The sequence below is a fragment of the Heloderma suspectum genome, chromosome 2 (assembly GCF_057233095.1).
Source record: "Heloderma suspectum isolate Gila_16-S chromosome 2, 16-S_ref, whole genome shotgun sequence".
In the NCBI taxonomy this organism is placed as follows: Eukaryota; Metazoa; Chordata; class Lepidosauria; order Squamata; family Helodermatidae; genus Heloderma; species Heloderma suspectum.
The window spans coordinates 259,070,190-259,081,543 of record NC_139459.1 but is presented as its reverse complement, the minus strand read 5'-3'; positions in this window follow the sequence as shown (position 1 = coordinate 259,081,543).

The following is an 11,354-nucleotide window of genomic DNA, read 5'->3' as shown; positions in this document are numbered from 1 at the left end:
TGATGTTGGAAACTGAAGCTTCTGATTATGTTGTTGGTATTGTTTATTTCATTTATAAAACATAAAAAATTAGATTTAAAAAAATGAAAAGAAGAAAAGCAGCAAGAAGAGGAGCGAGATCAATTAAAGATAATGGAAGACTCAGATATGGGGAGAAGGAGGGGGAAAGGGGAGGGGGAAAGGAAGTGGGTGAAAAAGGGAGTCGTTGTGAAGCAGAAAGCCCCATTTTAAATGCAGGATTTTAGGCCGCTGTAGAGATGCCCATAGGATTTCTCTGTAGGTGTCCTTAGGCAAGATACTTCGTCAGCCTCAGTACCACCACCTTGCATCTGTGATGATGATATAGCAGGATAATAGTACTGAGCTACCTTACAAGTTTGTTGTAACAATTGCAAGACCGTGTGTTATGCGATTTGAAGTTATAGTGCTATATGAATACTAAGTATTATTATTAGCATCATTATCATCATCTGCTGTTCTAACCACTGCTGAATTATACGCAAAACTGCTTTTTATGTAGCAGTCAGTTTTCCTGCAACACAGAATTGTCTCCTGTTGAGGATAGTGTTTTCTTGCATAGAATTCTTTTCCCCATCCGATTGGTCATCTTTTACATTTCTGTCAACTTTTTTGAAAGAAACAATCCTGATTATAGCCAGACACCTCCAAATAACTGTGTAGTACAGTAACTGTATTCAAAACTTCAGTCCACTTTTCCCAGAAATGCAGAAGGTTCTTTTTGTTGTTGTTAATTACCAGAAATCTGCAGCTCAAAAGCTTTTGTTCCTCCCACGAACTATAACAATACTGACTTCCTCCAGCACCTCTTCAACAAAACACAGAAACATTGCGTAACAGTTGACTACAGGAAATGAAGGATCACAACCAATTCTGGTGAACAGAATGTAATCACAGAAGGCCAGATTTCCAAACTGCTTGGAAGACATCCAAGCCAGTTGCTTGGACAGTGAAAATGCAGCAGCAGAAGCCACAGAGCTCCTTAAAGTTGTTCCAGCCCCACCCAGTCATAGAAGCATAGAAAGCTGCCTTATTCCAAGTCAGACAGATCGTTTGTCCAGCTAGACTAGTCCTGTCTGCTTCACCGGCAGAAGCAGCTGCTCTCCAAGGGCCCATCTACATGGGGCTTTTACTCCATTTCTACTCCACTCCATGTCAATCATGTCAGGTGATGCACACCATTTCTTGCCTTAAATACAGTCTCCCCCCCGCCCCAAACTCATTTTGTGTCAGATTTTACGGTCACAGCGGCTTCAGTGCAGTTTGGGAGTCCATGTGACCTCAGCTGGCTTCAGTGTGGGCTGGTGGAAGCAGTGCTGATTGGCAGAAGGGAAAGTTATGTTGGGCGGGGGCATGGGGAGAGCAGAGGGCTAAACACGTCTACCCGGAACTAACTCATTGCCTTCTGTTCCACTTTGCTGAATACAGGAGCAGCCCTGCTGCTTTGAAACTGTGCTGTTGCGAACCTGCGCTGAATTGCTGCCTCTCACTTTAAATATTCATTGAGTGCAGAAGTGGGGAGAGGACCCAGCCCTGCTGTTTCGAAACTGTGCAGCTATGAAGGAGCACAGCTAAGAAACAGTGGACGCCTGCTGATTCGAAGCTGCATAGCTAAGAAAAGGTGGATGCCAGGGCAGATGATTTTCATGAACATGTACTCAGAAGCACTTCATTGAGCCTATGTGGTGTGGGGGAGCCTGTTGATTGGGCAGTTAATATACATCAAAGACAATGTGCTAGTCACTCTCCCTTCTCGCCAGCTCCATGCTCTCTGCTGTCAGCACCTCTTGCACTCCTGCTCATTCTGCTCAGTCTCCGGGCGGCAGCAGCTGCCTGCCCACTTCATAAATGTGTGTGTATGCGGGGTATGTGGGGTTAGTCATGAACATCTGCTTGTAAGCAAGCCCTCCATTTCACTTTGTTGAACATGCAAGGGATGAAGGGAAGGGGAGCAAACTTGCGCTCAATGGCTGCCCTGCACCTACACAACTGATGATGTTCATTTCTACTTGCCCACCCCAACTAATGTGGCTTCAGTTCCCGTTTGCTTTGCAAAAGTGGAGGAATACAGCACTGCATTTGCCATGAAAAGAACTAATTCGTTCTTGTGAAAATGCAGATTTTGCCCAAATCACTTTGCGAAGCATTTCCATTTAGATTGGCAGCAACACTCAGGGAGGCTGTGTTGTGTCCTTGCATGAAAAACTTTCAGGATCCAAGATGCAGCAAGCCAAGTTGCATTAACTATTTACATCAGCTTTTCTCAAGCTGGCGCCTTCCAGACGTGTTGGGTTACAACTCCTATCAGCCCCAACCAGCAGCCATGCTGGGTGGTGATGATGGGACCTGTAGTCTAGCATATCTGGAAGGCATGAGCTTGGGAAAGTCTGATTTATGTAGTTAAGGAGTAACAGAGAGAAACAAATATATACAAGAGAGAAATGCAACAAAATGGATCTCCTCCTAGTAAGAGGCTGCTCTGGGATCACAAGAGCAATGCATTTCAGCGCAATAATCTTAAAGTGATAGCATCCTCACAGAGGTCTTATCATACTGCCATGGCCCAAGATCCCTTTTCTCAGCTGGAGAAGCCAGCGGCTGAACGTGGGATCTTTCACATGAAAGTCAAATGCTCTGCCACTGAGCTATTCTTTCTATATGCAAACACCTATCCATGTCAAGGCCATGGTTGACCAGGTGTCATCCTTCCCAGTAGCCTTAGTCACTGAATTTATTCTATTTCAGGTGGAGGACAGCTTCCTTCTCGGAGCAACCTTTTCTCTGTTCATGTACATTTCCCTGTGCACTGGGACCACTTTTATTTTGCATGCATGGGGTGGCTGCTGAGAGGATTCCAATCATGAAAATGAGAGCCAGTGTGGTACAGTGGTTAGAGCAGCAGCACTGCCAGGTTTGAGGGGAGCCCTGGGCCAAGTGCCCTCTGGGGGAGGGGGGTGCCCTGGGCACTTCCCCAAGCACATTGCCCTGCTTTCTCTCCCTCCCTACTGCCTTGGGTGATCCGCCATCCCCTCCTCTGGTTGCTCCTCTCTCCTCCACACAAATGTACCAGGCAGTGGCAAGAATTGGTCCCTTTTTCCTTTTTTTAAAACATGTTGTCAGGTGGGTGCACTGTACAGCCGAGGTTCTAGGTGCGCCTGCCATCTTCATTTCCCCAGAGTATATATGAAGATGGCAAGTGCAACTGGAGACTTGGCAGGTGCTTTGCTGTGCAGTGTATCCACTTTTTTCTACCCTGTTGTGTGGCAACCACTGTCAGCTGTGGAATGCAGCAACCACTGCTGGGTACTCATGGCATGCCCATTTCCTCCTGCTGCTTCCCTTTGCCATCTGCTACTGCTGCTGGTGCTTGTGCCAGGCAGCCTGTGGGACCCTGGGTTAGAGTGTCAGGCTAGGACGAGGGAGGCCCAAGTTCCAGTCACTAAGCCATGAAGCTCACTGGTTGACCTTAGGCTTGGTCATTATACCTCAGCTTAACTTACCTCACAGGATTGTTGTGAGGTTAACATGGTGAGGAGCGGACCAGGTACACTGTCTTGAGCTCCTTGGAGGAAAGATGGGTTATAAATCTAATAAAATAAATAAATGGTAGTAGTTGGTAGGGATCATCCATGCAAGTTGCTCACAAGCAGTTCTGGACACCTAAGCTCGAATAATCATCTAGGTGGGCTTACGTTCAAGTGAAACTTCAGGAGGATGGAATGTCAAGCAGAGAACCGGCAGCGGGAGAGGTGCTTAACCCAGTCCCCATCTACGGATGGAACCAGGAAAGGGGGATCCTTTGCAGAGTTGCATGGCTGAAGGTGGGAAGTGAGCAGATAAGTGGAGAGAGGAAGAGCAAGGGAAGAAAGGCTCTAGCTAGGCCCGAGGGCGAATAGTGGCTGTCAGCAAGCCGCCAGCTTCTCTGCTGCCACACAGATACTTGGTAAAAGATAGGAAAAGGAGCAGGGAAAAGCTGGCTGGGGTCCCCAGTAAAATGGGGATAGTGAAGAGAGATGGGTCTGGGAAAGATGGACTAGCTGGGGAGATGACAGTGAGCAGATGGGTGGGGTGGGTTACAGTACTTGTCCTGCTTTGCAGAGCTTGAGCACAAGGCATCCGTGGTAGAGGTGGGTGAAGAGTGAGAGGGGGCGGGGAGGGGGCTTCCACAAGATTTCTCTTAGGAGAAAGTGAGGCTTCTCTTTGGGATAAAGGAGTCCTAAGCTACCGGGACCAAAGGCTCCAGCTTTTAAAGGCTTAGGTTTTAGCATTCAAACAATGGCAAAAATCCTGTCTCCAATAGCTCATCCTGAACTAAGATGGGAATGCTAAATGGTTTTTAAAGTGTTATGGGAAACTGACCAACAGCTTTCTTTCCTCCCAACTTAAGAAGGAAGGTAAACATTAACATGCTGCTGAAAGCCCTTACCTGGTGACCCCAGTTTGTAATCCATTGTTTGTATTCCATATAATTCATTTTCTTACCCAAATTTCAAATGTTGTAAGCTACAATGAAAAAGTCATGCCATTCTTCTATTGACTTCTCTGGACTACACAATGTGGGAAAACTACTAGAAATTCCTAGGAGAAAAGGAATATATGTGGACAAATAGATAATCATCATTTTAGCGGTCTTATGCCGCTTATTTTACAAGTGCTTCATTATTAACTCAGAACTGTCATTCTAACAGACATAAATAATGAGACGAAGGACCAGAATATTAATTTCTGTTAACAGCCAACAAAATATACTGCTTTAAAAATGCAATAGGGAAAGAAGCAAAAAGAGAATGACAGGAAATCTCTAGGGCATATGATTGTTTCTACAGCCTTATGATGTTAATTACAGCCCTTATCTAAAAAAGTTTTTTTTCCCTTGCGTGTGTTCTGTGCTCATGGTAACTGTGATATGAGAGACTCAAGTCAGCAAAAGGAACTGCAGGCAAACTAACAGTCCAAAACGTACATATTATCTTGAATACATGTCAAAACTGACAGCGCTTTTCAGGGCTGAACAACATCCAGTTTGAAGAGGCCAGGGTGCACACTCAGGAAAGGGGAAAAGCGGGGTAGGGTGGTGCGGGGAGACTGGAGGGATGATGCAGTGCTATTCCAGCCAGCCAGAGTAGAGAATACAGTGCAGATTGACTTTAGCTTGAAAACATACTTTTCTTTCTTTTTTACCTACAGTAATCTGTTCAGCAGAAATGAATGGGAATAAAGTCTTCCCGTGTCTGTCAGACTGTTCAATACAAGTGAGCTCTTGGCCACAAAATGATGGAATCCTATCTACCTGAATTATTCAGAACATTTTTTTACCCCAGCATAGTCAAGCTATTTGCAGTAGTTGTTTTTACTAGAAAAATTACATGCACACTCCCCACATATGTAGGGTTGCCACCTTTTAACCTGCTAGCACTCCTTATTATCACAGATATTAAGAGGATTAATTTCCCCCCTTTTAATTTCCACCCATATCTGGTAAAAAACAAACAAATACAAATCACCTTGTAAGGGTACCGGGGACGGGGACGGGGACGAGACGATATGTGAGGAAGAAGAAAGACATGGGTTGTGTAACTCCTCAACAATAAACAAGAAAACGACTAAAAAAATCGGATTTCTAAATCTAATCTTATCACAGATACAAGACTTAAATAGCAAACTGGCAAGTACAGCTGAACTTGGAGGAAAAACATTACTGGACTTCTTTAAAACTAAAGTTAAAGAAGTGGGCCTACCAGAAGAAATAAAATAATCTTCCAAGATGGCTCCCGGCCAGCAGAAAACTACAAACGGATCTCCAGTGCAGGAACCGCTAGAGCGGAGAGCTAACTGGCTTCCCAATTTACCAAGTTTAAAGAAGAAATGTTAGAAAACTGGAAAGTTATTATGGAACAAAAATGGGAAGACACTAATGCTAGAGTAGAGGCAGTTGAAAGTACAGCCTCAGAAGCATTTTACCTTGTAGCTGCAGCAAAGCATAAAATGGAACAATTACAAGAAAATATTCAGATTAAGACGAAATTAGAACAAGCAGAAAATCGGAGCAGACGTATTAATGTGAGAATACGAGGACTGATAGAATCAGCAGAAAATGGGGAACTAAAATCCTTTCTAGCACAATGGATGTCATCATTACTACCAGACTTTCAAACAGAAGAATTTGAAAGAGGACACAGAGCATTAAGACCAAAAAGTGTAAATGCTGACAGACTTTGTGATATAATACTCTGCTTTGCAAGATACACAGTGAAGGAAGAATTTATGCAAAAGATAAAATCTACAAAAGATATGCAATTTAACAGAAAGCCTGTCTTAATCTTGCCGGATCTTGCTCCAGAAACTTTTAAAAAGTGACAGGAGTTTCGCCCATTTACTAGAAAGCTACAAGAAGCTGACATTCGCTATCTGTGGGGCTTTCTTTTCAGCATTACAATTAATCATAATGGCAGCCGTTATGTGGCAACGATTTTAAAAGAAATGGCTGAGATATTCAAAGCTCTGAAAATAGACTTACCTATAGAACTTGCATCAGAAAGAATCCTGAAAGGAGGAAGCATGAGTGTGGAACATGAGGAATGGGAGTTAGCTCAAAGGAAGAAAATACTGAGAAGAAAACCAACAGAACCTGAGAGAGGAAAGGAGTTACTACCAGCGAGATCACAACGAACATTTCAGTATAAGAAGAAATAAACTCCTAAAACAGTCTAAGAGGGCTGTGTACTAGCAGAGGGACTGTAAGTAATATCATACACAGAAATCCAATTAAGTTTAGATGAGAAAGAAGAGAGAAAAGTTATTTGTTATGAAACTTTAAAAACTGAGGAAGTACCATTGTTAATATCTAACAGCATTATATATCTTGCTCACTGTAAGCTCATATTAGGAAAGCTTAAAAAAGAGAAAACTTAGGTGAGATATGGTCACCCAGGAAGAACTCTCCTGTGTTAAAACAGGGGGCTCAGGGGAAAAGCTATTCCTAAGGGGTCTAGCAGCACACGTTCGGGGAATGCTGTGGAAGGATCCAGGGAAGGGGAGGGGGAGTTGTGGGATTGTTCTCTCAAGGTTTCGGTAGTTTTGCTGTTGTTTAAGCTGCAACAGAATCTATATCTGATGGTCAAATATATATGAGTACTAGAAATATATGTATTTATTTATTTATTGCATTTATACCCCACCTTTTTTCCTCTTGCAAGGAACTATATTTTTATAGAAATATAAACTATAAGTCACAAATAAGTATCTTGAATATCTAAGGAGGAGGGACAATAATAAAACAAAATAGATGACAGAAATTACTGAAAGAGACCAATACAAATATTATTTTCTTACAAGAAACACATAAAATAACTGTTAAGAGACACTTTCTTGCCTACAAAAAAAATGGGATAAACAATTCTATGTGCCAGGAAGTAATAAAGCATGAGGCGTAGCTATTTTAATCTAATCTGATATTAATTTTCAATTACAAAAAATTTAAGAAGACATTAGAGGTCGCTATACAGAAGGGAAACTGAACCAAAGGATAGCTATATAGAAGGGAAACTGAACCAAAATAGACTATATACCTTAGCTTCAATATATGCACGTATATATGCAGGGCAACGTAACATTAAAAACAACACACTTAATAAACTGAGAAAGTTTTCTACTACGACAACTACAGTAGGGGGAGACCTGAATTGGAATCTCCAAGGAGTAGATCCCAGAAAACTGGAGAATAAGGAAAAAAGTATACTAAGGTCGCAATCCTATGGCTGCTAATCAGCAGCTAGATGGCCATAGGATAGGTCGGTTCCTGGGAGGCGACCTTGGAGCCTGTGCAGTCTAGCCGCGAATGCAGGGTGGCTGAAGTGCGGAGGAGAAAATCCCCTCTGTGCTGCTCCTGCCCTGCATTGGATAGGTGGTCGCCTCTGAGTTTGGAGGCAGCCCCCTATCCCAATAGGATTGCGCCCTAAATTCATCAAGACAACTTGCAAAACAAGAAAATGCAAAGAAAGCTTTCAGGATATTTCAGAACCATGGGCTAAGGTAAGTGTGGGGAGAATGTAATCCAAATGACTATAGTTATACTTTTTACGCAAAAGTACATGATACTTACTCAAGAATTGATGTTATCCTAATATCAGAAGGAGAATTATCCAATGTGCATAACACTACAATTAATATAATTAAGGTCACAGGAAACTCCATCCAACCTTATCAGCAATCGAATCAAGCAGGAAAAAAATACAGGAAAATTTAGAAATGTATATAAAACAGAACACATTGGAAGGTATTTCCTCCACACTCAGATGGGAAACACTAAAAGTTGTAATCTGTGGAATAGGAATACAAGAATTAAGTAGAATAAGAAAACAAAGGAGAATGCAAATAGGAAGCTTGAATTTAGACATTCAAACACTTACTGATAGATACAGACAGAACGGATCAATCAAAATTAGGAAAGAATTAGAAGAAAAATTGAAAGAATTGCATAATTTATTTATTTATTAAATTTATTAATCACCCATCTGGCTGGTCACCCAGCCACTCTGGGTGATGTTCAACAATAGAACAGTTTAAAACAAATTCTACATTAAAAACATATTTCTAAAAATACCCTAACCCACCCCAAATGCTTGCCTGAACAACCACGTTTTTAATGCGTGGCAGAAGCTCATTAAAGAGAGGGCATGGCAGAGTTCCCTAGGTGTCAGGAGCGCCCTAGCTGCCTCTTGCATCATCCCCGCTCCCATGAGGCCCCCCCTCGTGCTTCTCCCCTGGCGCCCCGGATTTGTGGGGTACAGCTGGTGGAAGCGCCTCAGCAGCAACGGAGCATGCACATTTTCTGTGGGTTCCCAGGATCGCTCATCTGGCCCATACCCCTTCCAGTCCATCAGATATTGCAGGCGGCTGCGAGAAAGGCGGGAGTCCAGAATCTCCGTGACCTCAAACTCCTCCTCCCCCTCCCCCAGCACTGGTGGCGGGGGGGAGCCAGCCAAGCAATGAGGGTTGCCAGAAACCAGGGGGGACAGCAAGGACCGATGAAAAACAGGATGGATCTTCATGGAGGGGGGGAGAGCCAGGGGAAAAGCAACAGGGTTAATCTGGGCCGTAATCTGGAAAGGCCCCATGCAGCGAGGCGCGAGCTTCTTTGTGGGCGAGTGAGAGGGGAGGTATTGGGTGGACAACCAAACCCAGTCCCCCAGTTGCAGAGACGGACCTGGCTGGCGCTGCCGGTCTGCAGAGGCCTTGTAGGCTGTCTTGGCTTGCTCAAGGGAGTCACGTAAGAGGTGGTGTACCGCTCACAACTCCTCTAAAAACTCATGGGCCGCCAGCACTAAAGAGGGAGCTAGGGTGGATGGGAAAGCCTTGGGGTGGTAACCAAAATTGGCAAAAAATGGAGTTTGGCGGGTGGAAGCATGGCAGGCATTGTTATAAGCAAATTCTGCGAGAGGCAGCAAGGAAAACCAGTCATCTTGCTGGTAATTGACATAACAGCGCAAATATTGCTCCAGAGTCGCATTCGTGTGCTCGGTCTGACCATCTGTCTGTGGATGGTGGGCGGAGGAAAGACGGAGCGTCACATGGAGAAGCCCAAGTAGCTCCCTCCAGAAATAGGCAGTGAATTGGGCCCCCCTATCCGAAATGAGACCCTCGGGCCATCCGTGGAGCTGGAAAACATGCACCAAAAAAAGCCCCGCTGTCTCCCTGGCTGTGGGCAACCCAGAGCAGGGGATGAAATGGGCCATCTTAGAAAACAAATCCACCACCACCAGAATAGTGGCCTTACCATGTGAGTGAGGCAAGTCAGTGATGAAGTCAAGGGAGAGCAGTTTCCAAGGTCCTGAGGGGGTAGACAGGGGGTGAAGCAAGCCTGTGGGCCTGAGGGGGCCTTCGCCCGCTGGCAGGTTGGGCAGGAGGCGACATAGGTCTTGACGTCCCAACACATACGAGGCCACCAAAAATCCCGCATCACTCCGTGCAGGGTCTTGGCGAAGCCAAAATGCCCAGCGGTGGGGGAGTCGTGGCACTGATGGAGGACCTTCTCGCAGAGGGGTCTAGAAGGCACATAGACCCGGCCGGAATGGTAAAGCAGGCCACCTCACAAAGAGAAGGGGGTAGAGTGGGGGGGGCAGAGGCTAGCCCCAATTTCTCCACTCTTGTGCGGGCAAAAGCATCCTGAGCCTGTTCAGAGTGAATAAGCTCCTCCCAAGAGTGAGGTAGCACAGCTGCCGCCAGGCTCTGGGGAGGAAGAATCAGAGAGTGGGGGGATTTCCCTCACCCCCTGGCTGGAGTTCCAGCTTACGAGAAAGAGCATCTGCTTGTAGGTTGTCAGAGGCCTTCACATGGCAGCTCTTAAGGTGGAACTGGGGAAAAAAAAGCGACCACCTAATCTGCCGCTGGTTTAAGGCACGGGCTGTCTGAAAATGTTCCAGGTTGCTATGGTTGGTTCTAACTTCGACTGGGTGTTGTGCCCCCTCCAGAAGATGATGCCAGGTCTCCAAAGCAGACTTGATGGCCAACAGTTCCTTCTCCCAGATGGTATAATTCCTCTCAGACATGTTCAGCTTCCTGCAGTGGTAGGTGCAGGGTTGCAACCCACTGCCCGCCTGATCTGGCTGAAAAAGCACCGCCCCCACCGCAAAGTCAGAGGCATCAGTTTGCACTACAAAAGGCTTCCTCGGGTCGGGATGTAACAGGATCAGCTCAGAACTAAAAAGCTTCTTAAGTTCCACGAAAGCCTGTTGGGCAGATGCTGTCCAATGAAAAGGAGTTTTCCTGCCCTTAAGGAGGTCCATGAGAGGAGACGTCAGCTGAGCAAAGCCAGGCAGGAACTTTCTGTAAAAATTAGCAAACCCCAGAAAACGTTGCAAGTCCTTCTTGGTGGATGGAGCCTGCCAGGAGAGGGCAGCCTGGACCTTTGCAGGATCCATCCTGATACCGTCAGCTGAGATAATGTAGCCGAGACAGTCCAAAGAGGTTAGGTCAAATGCACATTTCACCAGCTTGGCATAAAGATGGTGCTCGCGGAGGCACTGGAGGACGGCAGTGACATGGTGCTGATGGGCGTGGGGGTCCTCAGAAAATATAAGTAAATCATCGAGATACACAATGAGGAAAGTGTCCAAATGGTCCTGGAAGATGGCATTCATAAAACGTGAAAACGTGGGGGGGGGGGTGCGCAGGCGTGCCCAAACGGCATCACTAGGTATTCATACGCTCCATACCGGGTGCCGAAACAGGTCTTCTACTCATCCCCATCCCGGATGCGAATCAGATTGTAGGCGCCATGCAGATCCAAGTTTGTGAAAATCTTGGCTCGCCCCAGGCGCTCCAGCATCTCCGGTATG